Raw genomic sequence first — 16,481 nt, forward strand, 5'->3', positions numbered from 1 at the left:
TTAAGAGTGAAAGTCCTATTATCTTATAACTAGCCTTACATCCATCCTAAGTTGTCTTATGTGTAATGTTTAGGCCAAACTATGAGTTAGTTATTCATTAAGCTTTTACCGAACTTCAATATTCTGTAATATAATGTAATCCTATGAGTATGGCCATATCTCATGATAGTTACATGAATGGAACTGATAAATAAAATCAATATTATACATGTTTACTAATGTTAATATTTACCTTTGCACCTATAATGGTGTTCATGTATGTAGCATTGTTTTATTTTTTGTGTTCATCTCACACTTTGATTATTTTTTTTTTGACGGGTACACTTTGATTCATTTGCTACAAGATTGCTTATAAATCAATATGATTTTTTTTTACATCACATATGCTTCACTAAAAACTTGCCTTAATACAAAACCCAATATTAATCACTAATCTACATTATATATACCTACATAATTAAGGCATACAATATAGTATAATATTATGCAATTCATCCTACATCTTAACGATTCTCAAGATAACAACACACGAAAACACGCACTAATATCCATATCATGACGTTGGGGGGGGGGGGGGGCGCATTGCGCGCGCACCAACAAAAACTAAAAATCACCCACTATCGCTAGTTTTGCCGAACAAGGCATAAGTACAATATCTCTAATTCTCTATTATACTTCATATAAGGGAAGGGTAAGGAACTGGTGTCCACATAATATATCTAAAATACTCTTTTATTAAATTAAATTAGAATTATAATTGAAAAAAACTCTATTATCTCTATAATAAAATCATGCACACATTGTCTGCATATAGCGCTGGTAAATAAATAGTCATTTTATGAACCTCTTGCATCTAAATTAAATTTTTTTTTAACAATTATTTTCTAACCCCAATGTTGTCGTCCTTCCCCAGAAAAAGAGATAGAGAATTTAGAGCAATTTATTTGATTGAGTTTAGTGAATTAGTTGATTGATATTAGTAATCATTTCCATATAATTGACTTAATATATATTGTATTGTTTATTTTTAAATTCAAACTTTAAGAGAGTAGTAAAATTAAAGCATTATATATAACTCAAAATTTAAACACATGAATCCTCAAGAATTCTATGTGAATTAAATAAAAAATTTAGGTATTGATACATCACATATAACTCAAAATTTAAACACTTGAATCCTAAAGAATTATGTGTTAATTAACTAAGAAAAGTCGGTATTGATTCATCACCATTAAAGAAAAGGTACCACATATATATGAAAATTAATAGGTTGCACAAGAACTTATTTATATTACCAAGTATTTCTATACTCTAAAAAAGAAAAAAATTTAAATTAATTTTAAAATGTTTATACTCAACTAACTTAGAGTGCTCATAAATCGAATGCTCCAATTTTTTCTAAATGAAAAAAGAATATTGAATGTTGAATAATAAGTATTACCTCCGTTTCTTTTAGTTCTTTACACTTACTATTCATGGAGTCAAACTTATAAAACTTTGACCATATTTTATGATCCATATATAAGAAATAAATTATTATTTTTAATTTTATTAGAAAGGTATCAATGTATATTTTCAAAATATCAACTTTTTATAATTTTTAATAATAAGTAACGAAATATATACATAGTCAAACGTGTGCGTTGGAGACCGCGCAAAACACAAGTGTAAAGAACTCAAAGAAACGTAGGTAGTATGATTTATGTAAAATAGTATAGAGAGTATGTTTTACTAATATATCTACCATTTTTGTTTAAAATCAAGAAAAATATCAGTATTGTTTTTTACATATATAAAGTTATAATAATACTCCCTCCGTCCCTTTTTTACATTCCTGTTTGTAAAATTACACGGGAATTAAGGAACTAAGAATAAAACAAATAACAATAAAACAAAACACAATGGGAAGTACAAAACATTAAATGATGTCTTTGAATAAAACAAAGATAGATTAATATTTAATGATGTCATGTCAGCAATCATTTGCAAAAAAAAAAAGGACCAATAACATGCACCTATTGGAAAATTAAGAACCAATCATATTCATCTAAATTTAGGAGTGAGAACAGGAAACTCTAAGAGTGAGAAAATAAGAGTGAACATTAATTACAAAACAGAAAAAGAGGGATAATTTGGGATATTTGGAAAAAAAAAATACTTACTAAAAAAGGAAAGGAGGAATGTAATTTTGGAATACTTAAAAAGGAAAACAGGAATGTAAAAAAGGGACGGAGGGAGTAGCTTAGTTCACTATAAAAGTCGCACTAAATTACACACGCGCAAGCACGCACGCTCGCACTCTCACACACACTACAAAAAAAACGGTCGTTTATGATGGTTTTTTTCCGTCGGAAAAAATCGAAAAACTGTCGGAAATAGCGTTTCCGACGGTTTTCTGTCGGAAAATAGTCGTCGGAAAATGACTTGTAGGAAATTCTGACTTTTCCGACGGAAAGGCCGTGGAAAAAAATATTTTCGACGGTTTTGGTGGGCGATGGAAACCTATTTTAAAAAAATAAAAAAAAACCCACTCGCCCAAACCCCCCCCACCCACAGCCACCACGAATCCCCTCGCCAGCCACCCTTCACAACCCACCCCACCCTCGACAGCCACCACCACCGATCTCCCTCACCAGCCACCCTTCACAACCCACCCCACCCTTGCCAGCCACCACCAATCCTCCACCCACACTCGTACCCACACTCCACAACCACCACCACCACCACCACAACAAAAAACCATAAAAAATTTCAACAAAAAATTAACCACCACCCCCAAAAACCAAAACCACCACCCCTCAAAACCCACAACAAAAAATCGAACAAATAAAAAATATTAATAATAAAATTCGAATAAAATTCGAACAAAATTAACAAAATTCGAACAAAGATAAAAAAAATAAAAAAAAAAAAAAATTCAAACTAAATTCTAACAAAAATTAACAGCACAATTCGAACAATTAATTCAACAAAAATTAACAAGGTTTAAAATTTACCAACAAAATAATGCATAAATTAAAATTATTACATCAAAAAATAATTATAAAACTAAAATTATGTGGGAAAAACCTAGATCTAAAATCTAACTTATTTTAAAACTAGATCTAGAAACCTTTTTGTGTCATCCTCACTACTAAAATTCGGCTGTTTTGCGACCGTTTTTCTACGACCATCATGGAAACTGTCGCAAAATACGATATCTGCGACCGTTTTTTACACGGTCGCAATATTGCGATCGTTTTTAAAGCAGTCGCAAATTTGTGATCGTTTTTGGGTTATAAAATGGTCACAAAGGTATTTAAATATATTTTAAAAATAAAATAGATGTGAAAAATAATTCAAAATTAAATTAATTTGGTTGCGACCGTTAGTAGCGGTCGCAAAATGCAACAATAGCTCAAAATTAAATTAATTTGGTTGCGACCGTTAGTAGCGGTCGCAAAATGCGACAATTACGACCGTTTCTCAAACGATCGCAAAATTACGACCGCTAATGCCGGTCGCAAAAGTGTTTTTTATTTATTTAAAAAAAAGGATATAAAAGAGCTCCACTCCTAACCCTAATCTGTTGATAGCCGCTCACCCTTTCTCACAATTTCACGTTCCTACTCTTTCTTCTCTCTCCTTTCTCTTTCTACTTTTTCTTTTCTCACAATCTCACATTCCGCCTCCTTCTCTTTCTTTCCTCCTTCTCTTTCCTTACTCCTTCCTCTTTTCTTCCTCCTCCTTCCTCTTTCATCGATCTCACGACCCTCCTTTTTTTTTTCTTTTTTTTTTCTTCATTCTTTTCAGATCTTGAGTTTTGGTGTTATGGAAAAGGGTTTATCTTCAACAAACAAGTTATGGAAAAGGGTTTATCTTCAACAAACGACTTATGGGTTTAATGGTCAAATTCGCCCATAAAAATTCCAGATCTGGAGTTTTTATAGTCGAATTTGACCATATAAACCCAAAGAGGAAGAAATATTGGGAAAGGTATGTTGGTTTTTCTGAAATTTTTGTTTGTTTTGTTTACTTTCTATTTTTGTGGTTTTGTTTCATTTTTTAATCGATTTTTGCGATTTTTGTTGGAGTTTGTATTCGAATTTCTTTGATTTGGGTTTGATTCTGATTTTTTGTTAATTTTGTTTGAATTTTCATGAATTTTGTACATATGTTATTCGAATTTCTTTGATTTGGGTTTGTTATATTTTTTGTTAATTTTGTTTGATTTTCATGAATTTTGTTCATATATTGTTCAAATTTCGTTGATATTGGGTTTGATTTTCAATTTCGTTGATGTGTTGAATTTTGTTGATTTTAGTTTTCGTATACTTTGTAAATTTTTTCATATTTTGTTTATTTTTTTTTCGTTAATTTTGTTTGATTTTCATTAAATTTTTGGTAGTTTGATAATTCTGTGGCGGTGGTGGTGGAGTTGGTTTGGTTTGGGTGGGTGGGAATGGTGGTGGGGTTGTGTGAAAAGTACAGGCAGCGGGCTAATTTTTTTTTGTTTTTTTTAATACATTTAACGACCGCCAAAAGCCGTCGCTAAATTCAAGATTTGCGACCGGTACATACGCAGTCGCAATTCTAAACATTTGTGACCGTTTTTTATGTGGTCGTTGAAAATAATAAAAACGGTCGCAATAAATCTACGACCGCTTTCCGGTCGCAAAAATTATTTTTTGCGACTAAGTGAATAACGACTTACCTATTACGACCGTCAACGGTCGCAATTCGTTTTAGCGCCCGTTTTTGCTATTATCTGCAACCATTAGAGGCGGTCGCAATTTGGCAGAATTTTAGTAGTGCCTCTTCTTCGATCTCATTTTCTGATCTTAGTCCTCTTCTTCTTGGCCTCCTCTTCTTCGAACTCATTTTGTGATGGTGGTGGTGAAGAATAACTTCAATTCGTGGTGGTGTTGGTGCGTGGTTTTGAGGGGTGGTGGGGGTTTTGGGGGGTGAGAGTGAACTGAAGAGGGAGAGAAAAAGAGTGTTTAAGAGAAAGAGTGAGGAGAGGAGAGAGTAGAGAAAATCGGTTAAGGAGGGAGAGAGGAGGGAGAATCAGTAGAGGAGAGAGAATGAAAGAGAAAGAAATGAGGGAGTAGGTGTGGGAAAGAAGAGGAAGTATTAGGGTTTTTGGGGATTTTTTTTTTTATGAATTACTGTACTTCCGACGACTTTCTTTATAAAAGCCATCGGAAATTTCCGATGACTTTAAAACCGCCAGAAATTACATAATATTTCCGATGGTTTTAAAGTCCATCGGAAAATTATTTTTCCGACGGTTTTTAAAATCCATCGGAAATTTCCAATAGCTTTATAAACCATTAAAAAAAATGTAATTTCCGACGGTTTCACTTGGCCGTCAGAACAAGACCATCGAAAAATGGCCAGTTTCTTGTAGTGACACACACACACACACAACACACATTAAAAATTCTTGTTAAAAAGACAAAAATTAGAATTATATTAGGAATGTCAGTGGTACATGTTAGGGTGATGGACAAAAGATTTGAACCCATTACCTCCAAAATGATTGTTGAACCACTCCTCCAACTTAATTAGTAAAAGTAAGTTCAGTTTAGTAAAAATCAGTTTTAATCAGTAAAAATTGGTAAATTCAAAGAACAAATATAACACGAAACCAGTAAAAATCAGTTTTAATCAGTAATATTAAGTTCAAATAATTAAAAATAATTTTAGTTCATTAATTAAGTTGAAGAGAAAAGAGTCTTAACAAACTTTAATTCTGTTTTAAGAGTGTGCAAAATCTTATACATTTTTAATCAGATTTATTATTGGTTCACAACATTTACTACATCATTGATAAATAAAGGTAGAAAATGTTAGATCTAGAATTTTCCCATCAAGAAATTTAAAATCAAGAATTTTCCCATCATTCCTTAATTTTCGATCCTCCCAAATCTTCAAATCTTTACGCGAACAAGTGAGTCTTCATATCACCAAACCTATAACAATAATACATGTGTTTGTCCACATTTCATTTGAAATCTCTGTTTAAAGTTGCCTTAACCATTATACTTATGCCTTCTTCTGGAGGTCGTGAATAATAGAAATTGATGATCATTATTATTTGATTAAACATTCCTTAATAATAATATGGCAACACATGATATTATTAATGTCGATTTTTCAATCTTTTATGAAATAATAATATAACACATGTATTTATATACATTGATCATGGTTCTTCTGGACCATGATAAAACTGTCTCACGCATAAGTAACTTGTTGATTCTTTAGAATATTTATAATTGACACGATAGTTCTCTTTCATAGACAAATATTAATTCTCATTACTAACACCCTTATATGCTCAAACTTCAGGTTAAGATGTCAATGATTTAGTCACATAGACTAAAAGTTTAATAATAGTTACAATATTCAAAATATAAATTTGTAGGGCTGGATATATAAATGCGTCGTACATAAGTTCTTCATGAACTCTTCTTCTTACATGATTCATAACATGAAATTAAATCGGCGTCATCAATAATTTCATCACAATTATAAGCCCATTGGAATATAAATATCTCTTTCTCATTTTCCATCAATGTTGTATATATGTCTTACTATACTTTGGAATGAACATTGACATACACCACAATTATTGTATAGAAATTAATGCATGCAATATGAAATATAGAAAATATGATAACATATTAAACAAATTATACAATAAGTAATGCATGTAACAACTTCGAACATATGCAATGAATAATCCAGTAACCTATGACTCACACATGCATATGAACATACATAGGACTCGAAATAATGCAAGATACTATACAGTGTGGATTTTAAAAATCCATATTTCATTGGACTTCTGGTCCATAATAAACTTTAATTATTATCATTATGTCGACGTTAAAATGGATATATATTCCAGATCCCTTATTCACTAGTCCATTATATCCTGCATATGCATTATTTATCTGTTCCATCATATACCGGTATCATCATATAATTCATCAAGGTACAATTTTAATTTGCATGCTATTTTGACATTGATATCTGAATACATTTTTCATTGGTACCATCATAATTTTCTTATATCATAGGCCATCTATTGTAATAATTCAGATATCTACACAACTTTAAGGGTATTCCATACACCTGGTATTAATATACTGTTACACTATTAAAAGTGTCAACTGCACTATCTTGCCATATATCACATCTTTATTATGGAACCGATTATAAAATCTACACTTCAGGTGTAGTGATTCAAGTATATACAATTGGCAAGCTTTATCTCAATGTGCAACATATCTTGATAACATATGGACGAAAGTTGGCTAGAAAACATTTTAAATTACCATTATATATATAAGGATCATCAGTTTAATTAATTTTTGCCAACTTACTCCAATTCTCCCCCTAAGTTGGTAAAATATCTCATATATAGGGGCATCACAATTCTTCACCCACTTAGTATACAAATTTGCAATAAAATTCATTTCATGGGAGGATCATAATCAACAAAATTTATCTCTCAGAAGAATTATATTAAACAAGCTTTTATCTCTTCTAGAGAGCAATTTTAAATCATTTCTTCATTAACTATACATTGCATAACGCATATGTATTTATTATTAAATCTTTCATAATTTGTTCTCTTCAGGAGATCAATAATTCGACATCAATGGGGAGACATATGTTGTGCAGTTGAACTTCCTTCTTTTCCTATTTCTTATGTGCTGCATACAATAGCCCCAATCAATAGAATTGTTATACAAATATAAACTTGCTTGTAATTTTACTAGGTGATGATCTTCAGGATTACTTGAAACCTTGATAGTATGATACTAATTAAATATTCAAAATTTCCACGTAAAACTTGTATTTGGTGAACTTCTAGTCACATATTACTCTTTCGTATGAAAATTTATTCAAAACAAATATATTATCTCTTGAAATTTTCTTCAACACAAATTATTAAAATCACAATCCAAATGTAGCTCAATCTCAATGTTATGTCTTTCCATTCAATTCATTTCATATATCTGACATTGAGAGAGTGTCAGCACATTATCAAATAAAACTTCTGGTTTCCATAACGGGCATTTATTGAACCTGGACGGCCTAATTTAATTATTACATCCAATCACATCTCTGAAATTAAACTTTAGTCAGTTTTCCAACACTAATGATCACTTTATTAAACTTACTTTATGCATGGCCATGAATATGATGTGATATTAGAACACCAACATGTGTTTCTTTATACAATTGGCAAGACAATCAATTAATATTTTATCCAATAATTACTTATACTCTGCTGGAGTTTTGACTATAATTTGATACATGTTAATCTTGTTGGACATTTCATACTCTTCTGGAGTCTTTTATAGAATCATGGAACATAAGAATTTTACTATAAGTTATTTCTTCTAGAAATGTAATGGGATTTATCACTTCCTTAACTTTGTCATTGTCGTGACTCCTTTTCTTTTCGAAGATACTTAATTATCTTTAGAACTGATTGATCTATCACGCTTCAGCGTGCTATAGGTTTATTAGTAATCGATGTTGTCCTCCTTTTAGGACATCAATTTTAATTGGAGCATTTTACAAATAGTATATATACAATTAATGACAATTGTTTTTATCCATCTTCAGGATGGTATCATTTCGAAATATATGAATTAACATGTACCCCCTTCTATTAAATAAATCGTTGACATAATGTATATATGTACCAAACTGACCATCAATATATTTTATTATTTAGGTGCAAGGATTACATAAAATAATGGAATAGATATAATCTCCCCCTAGTCCTTGCATATGGGGCATGAAATGAATCCAACAATATTTAAATCTCTTTCACCTTTTAAGGCGTAAATTATATTAGCAATGTTGTATCAAGCATAATAAAATAAATTATTCTTATAAAGTCTTACATGTAACTCTTACCCAATTATATTAATCTCTTATAAGTATGGGCATAATATGTTAGGTTAGTTGCTCACAATATCGGGATTAATATCTTGAACTGATCATAACAATATTACTTGTTCGAATAGATATTCTTATGAACCTTTTAATGAATTATAAAAAAATAAACCATACAAACAACCTTGTTATCGTTTTAAACCTCTGATTTCTCATTCACTTCCGGGATTGAGTAAATCTAGTAATCTATAAATTAAATCATCAATTTTTATAGGATCACATTAGTATTATGAATGGTATATCAGCAACATAACTTAGAAAATAATAGAAATTTCTAAATAATATATGTATCTTCATATTAATATTTTGGGTGTCTTTGACCCTTCATAAATTAAGGAACTTCAAGTCCTTGTCATGTTCATTTTACTCATCATTTTTATAAACCAACTTTATGTAGACATATGAGATCATATATAACTAAATTCAATCATACATCAATCCATATTTTAGCATTATAAGCATGTAATTAGTATTAAAAGAACAAAATGTGAAACTTCAAGTCCCAAAAATGGGGATGTGAATGAATATTAGCTTGAAAGAAGACCATTTCATTGAAATTATATGTCGGATTTCATATTATCATCACTTACTATAATATATCAATCAACTCATTTTCCATCTAATTAACAAAATAAATGAATAAAATAAAATAAGATGGAATATGATTAACATAATTTGAGGTCAACTAGAAAATATCCATATAGTCAATTAAGTATATGACATCATGCATTCAAATATTGCAATCTCAATCAAAAAGATAATTAAAAATAATGCTATCTATCATCAAAGAGCAAAATCATACTCATGAATTATATTTCTTGATAATGACTTCAAATATCTTAAAGCAAATATTCATATGGTCAATGAGATTAGTTCGTCACCCACATACAAGTAATTCCATTCATAAAATACAAGCAATATTGATCATCTTTAAAGACTTCGTTGCATTTCCATGAAAATTTAGTCCACAAAGTTTAATCCATACTCATCAAATTAAAGTCACTTAATTCCATCAAAGTTAAGCTCTTTTAACAACTACATAGACTTATAACCCAATATTATCTACAGTTTCATATGAAAGATGAATTATTGTATAAAGCTCACACAAAACTACAAATGATCAATCTATATCAAACATAAGTATATATGGTGATCAAATATTATACTTCAACTAAATAATCTATAGTATTGTGCATATAATAACAAAATATGATCATGGCAGTAGCAGCTATATTGTTGAAAAACACTAAAAAAGGCTTATACTAGCTAAGTTATAGAAGCTATAGAACTAGGAAATATTAACAAGCTATAGGATATAGCTTGACTAAACAAGAAATTAATCAATGTTGAACTAGTAAGAGTTAGTAATAGAAAATTGATTGCAGTTGTTGGAGTCGATTGCTCCAACGGCCTCTTGTATATTCCAGATAAGATGTTCCAATTTTAGTTTAATTTCCAACAACAACAGTATGTTAGAGATTTATTAAATTAGATAGTAAGTGCTTGTTAGTGTAAAGATGAGATGAGCCCAAACAAAGTAATGCAATACCCACTGTAAACTACGAGGCCTCGTCAATAATATAGTTGATTTTCCGTCAAAACTCAAGAGGCTTATACCAATTATCCAATTATAATTAAAAGGAAATTATACTATTTAGTGGATTATACCTTGTGGAAGCTATACAAAATTCTGAGTATATGAAGTCACATGATCCAATTCTCTTAAATAATTACCTACTAGCATATTGTACATGCTGCTAATGGAGGATCATGAAGGGATTAAGATTACAACAATTATTATACAAGTCAAACTAGAAAGTGTAAGGCCAGGTAGTGCGCAAACCATAACTGAGTAAATTACACAAATTTATTCATTGACCCAAGTTTAGGAAATAGATTAACAGATAGAACATAAAATCTCAATCACAATCAAGACAAGTGGTAAAGTCCATAATCAAACACAATTTATTAATGGGCAAAACAAACAAAAATTAGCAAAAGTATTGAAACGACATCATGGCAAGTCATCTGGCAATTAACCACATATAAATTAAACAACTTTAATATGGAATTTAACCCACAAATTGCAAGAAAAACCAACATAATAATAAATTAAGCATAAAAGGGGATATACACACGCAACATATTATGTAGAATTATTTAACAATAACAAAATAATTGAGAAGGAACTTCCCCACATCAAGCACAAGTCCGATCGCCCTTTTGTCATTTGTATAAGACTATAATGAGACAGAATGTATAGTGGATCTCCTTGAATTACCGAACAATTAATGGTCACGATGATTATGGTTTCGAATACTTTTTCACTTTCGCTCAAACAAACGCTTGCCTCACAAATTCTGATCACAGATGAATTATATATGCGTGTAATTTAACTAATTCAATCAATTATATTGAGCTTTGGTGCTGATAAGGTGTTGTAAAATAAGAAGAATATGAGAGATGGAGAGAGAATTAATCTGTATATATTATTCCATATGATAAGGTATATATATACATACAATATAATTAGGGTTTGGATGGATAAGAATATAAACCCTAGATCTAGATTGTTCCAGAATGATACAAGGGAGGATAATGGATATCCACAAATATTTCATAACAGACTTTATTTTTTTGGATAAATAATACTATATAAATTCTAGTTATATCTGCATTGCACGTGTCCCAACCTAGTTGACAAGATACTAGACTGTAACTCAATGACTATACTACTATACCAAGTAGTATGTACTTGGTCTAGTGAAAAGGATTTCACCTTCTAACCTCAATGTTGGGGGTTCAATCCGCACTAGAGGCACTTTGGGGGTGAGGATTCCCTTACCCTCCCCCTCCCCCACTTTCAAAGTGTCTAGCCCGCTAATCCGGGTCGGGAGGACCTGTAAGAGGTTCCGGCCCGATAGGGCCCTTCTCCTTACAAAAAAAAAAAAAAAAAAAAAACAATGACTATACTCAATTCCAAATATAGTAACTTCTCTCTCCTATATACTGGCTCGATCTAGAGCCATAAACGTATTTGCAACCTATATATGTTTTTTTTAGGAGTAAAACCTATTAGACTTTGACTAATTCAGATTGGAGCAGGATTATGCTCCAATTAGAGAGAAAGCTTTCCCAACATATATAGTTGCATCATTAAGGTTCAAACTCGAGATTTCTAGTTTAGTTGAAACAACTACTTTATCAATTGGTTAGAGCTGAAACAAGCATATTATACTCTTTTTGCTTGATTTCTATCGAACTACAATTGTTTTTAGCGAGTAATCCTAAAAATTTGATACTAATTAAATCAATACAATCTTAATTTTTCCTCAAAAAAAAAATAAAAATCAATACAATCTTAATTTAGATAAATCTATTCAATCATGCCATTAAGTTGGAAAACCTCTTATCTATGATTTGTCCCATTGTGTGCTAAAATTTGACAAATATAAACATTAATCTTCGTAACTTCTCACCCATATACGATCCGACTCGATCATGAGCCATACAATCTGACTCGATCATGAGCCAAACGATAAAGCAGCAAAGTCATTTTGGGGATTTATATGTCATGTTCTTTTCAACTTTTTTCAGAACCAAAGGAGGTTGGAACTTAAGAAATTCCATATAGGCTCCAGACTGAATTCATACCTATATTTCTAAGTGATGAAGAAATCCCTTAGGTTGCAGGTAGATTTTTGTGAAGCTTGAACTGATGATCATGTACTGGTTGACCGCTGTCACAATATCTAACTTTTTTTATCCCCCCCCCCCCCCCCCCCCAACCAAAATAGGTTTCAGATGTTCAATCTGCTTATCAAAAATCTGGTGCAAAGCAGCAGCCAACATTAGCATTGATTGGCCATTTTTTTTGACACGGTAACTAGTGCTCTTGAAAGGGCTGCTGATGAGAAGTCTCTGTTGCTAAGCAAGGTAGACGAAGAAACTTAACCATGCACTGATTCCTTATTCTTGTTTTATCTCCCTCAAAAATGTAATTAGCTGTTCTTTTTTATCATGTTTACTTCTAGATTCAAGACAAAAATGAGCTATCAAGGCAAGAAGTGGATGGCATAATTAATACCTATACTGAAGAGACTCTGTGTTTCTTCATCAGACAACACAAACACAAGGTAGCTATTGATGGTTGAATGTCTTCCTTCCAGATATTTTGAAATTTGAACTACTGAAATATTCTTATTCAGGCATCCACAGGATGAAATTATGTCTCATCTCAGTCCATAAATATATTTTATTTATTTGGAGTAGATGTTGCAGTTTGTTAGGTCAAGTGTCTTGCGTAGTCCTGTCCTTCCCATGCCATAACAAGATAAGATGCACTATTGATGGAGGTGATGTTGCTGCTGTTTTTGGACTTTTAACAGACTAAATCTACGAGTTTTCCTTAGAAGTTACTATAACCACCAACTTTATTCTACTCGTGCTCTATAGTTTTCCAGTAGGAATCTTAGCTTTTGTCTAATATATACTACCAAAAGAACAACTCTTCACACACCTGTTGGCTTGGTCTGGGTTTTAACTAATGCCTCTTTGGTAATCTGAATTATCAAGTGGAAAATTTGTTCAAAAGTACTCGAAAAGGTGTCCCTTTTGTTCAAAAAGACCAATTAAGCCAAAAGTTGCTCAAAAGAACCACAAAACACACTTTGGGTTGTTGAGTGGGACCATGTCACCTTTTCAGGCAAGTCAACGCCGGAGTCCGGCATTGACTATCACGTGCCAGTCACGTGACTCATTAATTTGGGTCAAAATTTTTTATTTTTTTCCTTTTTTTCCCATTAATCTTCATGAATTTCCCCCAAAATTCACCTTTTTCCCCAATTTTTCTAATTCTTCTTCTTCCTCTTTCTTCGAATGACTGTTCATGGCATTTAGTTTGCTCTGCCATTGTTGGTGAGATTAGAGCATTCGGAGAAGTCACATCTTTCCACCATGTCTTCATCAATCCATTCGAAGAAGTCGCAACCCCTTTGCCCAGTTTCAAAGTTGTAAAATTTACAACTTCTAAATCGTCTTCAGGGTTGTCATGGGTCTAAGATGTCCTTTGTGCCAATGGAATCCCACAATTGCACTTAGTTCTCTTCATTTTGCTCAGATTCAATTTGCTGCAATTCCAATTTTGTAGAAAGCACAAAAACGAACCACAACAACCAAGATACCCAAAAATCGAGAAATTCAAAACAAATTCAATGTTTACCTTACCTTGTACGACTTGTCCTAAATTAAATTCAGGATGATTTTGATATGAGAAAGAGGGCGCAATTGGATCCGATCAATCTAGGGTTTATGCGAGGAGAGAGAAAGAAGAAGAAATGGGATAAAAGGGGGATAATTGGGAATTCTGGGTGGAATTCGTGGAAATGAGGGGAATTTTTTTTTGACCCAACTAAATTTTGTACGTGACGGTCAACGTTGGAGTCCGGCGTTGACTAGCCTGAAAATAGAAGGTGGTCCCACTCAACAACCCAAACTGTGTTATTTGGTTCTTTTGAACAACTTTTAGCTTAATTGGTCCTTTTGAACAAAAGAGATCACTTAAATGGTCCTTTTGAACAAATTTTCCTTATCAAATAACAAAGTTCTAGCAGCTGCAGAAGGAATTAACAGAACATATATACTGGTTATTTATGATAGCTCAACTAGTATATAAGAGAGGCAATATGAAGGTTTGTGTACTGCTATCCATGTGAAACACAATGAATAAGCAAATGTATAATTATATAGTTAACCAATTTGAAAATGTTTATCTGCATAGGATTCTTTGTCTGAGTTAGTGGAGTTGAGCTGACAATTGTTTTCTAAAATCCATAGCTCGTGGGAGTGGAGGTTTACTTTACAAGCTGGATTCTATTTACAGTAGATAGTATCCCATTCCTTTGCCATTCTTTATGTGCTTGTTTTGCTTCGGGCTTGTTTTAGTCTGTATATAGATCATCGAGAAAGCTTTCATGCTGTTATATACTTGGTCTTAGTTAGAGACATTTTTTGGGAATAAAAATAGTTTAATGTCCAAGATTGAAGAATTCTCATCTTATGTCCTGTCTCTGCAGACGGTATATTGCCATGGGCGGACCCATGAAGGAACAAGGGGGGACTATTGTCCCCCCACTTTTGGAACAAAAAAGAGGAAAAAAATTTTAGAAAAAAAAATAAAACTGGGAAAATAGTTATATAAAATTGAGTGTAAGAATAAACAAGAAGTTTGCCTTAGCTAAGTTGGTAGTAGGCTTGAAAAATATGTCAAGGGGCCCAATTTCAGGTTTACCTAGATCAGGGTGCGAATCCCCCTTGCAACATCATTTTTTTTTTTTTTTTGTGAGAGTTTTATTTTAGGTTATTTTGACTTTTACCACCCGCAAAAAAACGAAAAATTTGGTATTACCACCTCCATAAAAAAAAGTTTTATTTTACGACCACAAAAAAAAAATTGGCTTTTACCACCAATCACCTCCAACTAACGGATTCCGTCCATAAATCCGTTAGGGGCGTATCATGTCCACGTGTCACCATATTATTGGGTTTTATTTTTTTATTTGTTAATTAATTTATTTTTTTACCCAATAATATGGTGACACGTGAACATAATAGGCCCCACTAACGAATTTATGGACAGAATTCGTTAGTTGGCGGTGATTGGTGGTAAAAGTCAATTTTCATTTTTTTTATGTGGTGATAAAATAAAACTTTTTTTATGGAGGTGGTAAAAGCAATTAAGTTGTTTTTTGGAGGTGGTAAAAATAAAAAATTTCTTTATTTTAACCAAACCACTCGACTACTCCCTTATTCCTATTTCCCAACCACAAGGCACGTACCACCACCCACGTGGCCACGAGTCACGGACTGCAGCGAGCATCTTCGGCAAATGTTTGCTAAGAAATTAACATCACAAGATAATATGGCATTCGAATCCCTCTTGTAACATCATTTTTTTTTTTTTGGGGGTGTTTTATTTCAACCATACCACTCGACTACTCCCTTATTCTTATTTCCCAACCAAACCCAAATTACTTGTATTGTGTACCCGTTTTTTTTTAAATAGGTTGATGTTAGTTGAATTATCGATATTGTCCCCCATTGTCAAATTTATAGGTCCGCCAATGGTTACCTCACAGCTGAAATATAGACAAATACACCTCATTACAGATTTATGAACTCTAGCAAGCTAACACAATACAATGCATAAATGATAAAGCCTTTTTCCATTAGTATTCTAGCCTAAACCCAAACTCGGACCACCATCGTTTCGAACAACAACAATTCAACGTGCAATAAGGAAGAAACGAGCGAAACCAATACATTAAACTCAAAAGCACAACTCGTTAATCTGGAGAATTTCTACACACCTTGCAAAAAAAAAATTTTAAATAAAAATAATTCCAGTTTTATGATACCTTGCAAGCGGTGATCAATTCCTCATCTATCTCCATACACCAACTCAGAAACGATCACCTTTATCAAAATTGATCGATAGAAGAACCCTAACACACTGGGTT

The sequence above is a fragment of the Chenopodium album genome, chromosome 10 (assembly GCF_948465745.1).
Source record: "Chenopodium album chromosome 10, dcCheAlbu1.1, whole genome shotgun sequence".
In the NCBI taxonomy this organism is placed as follows: Eukaryota; Viridiplantae; Streptophyta; class Magnoliopsida; order Caryophyllales; family Amaranthaceae; genus Chenopodium; species Chenopodium album.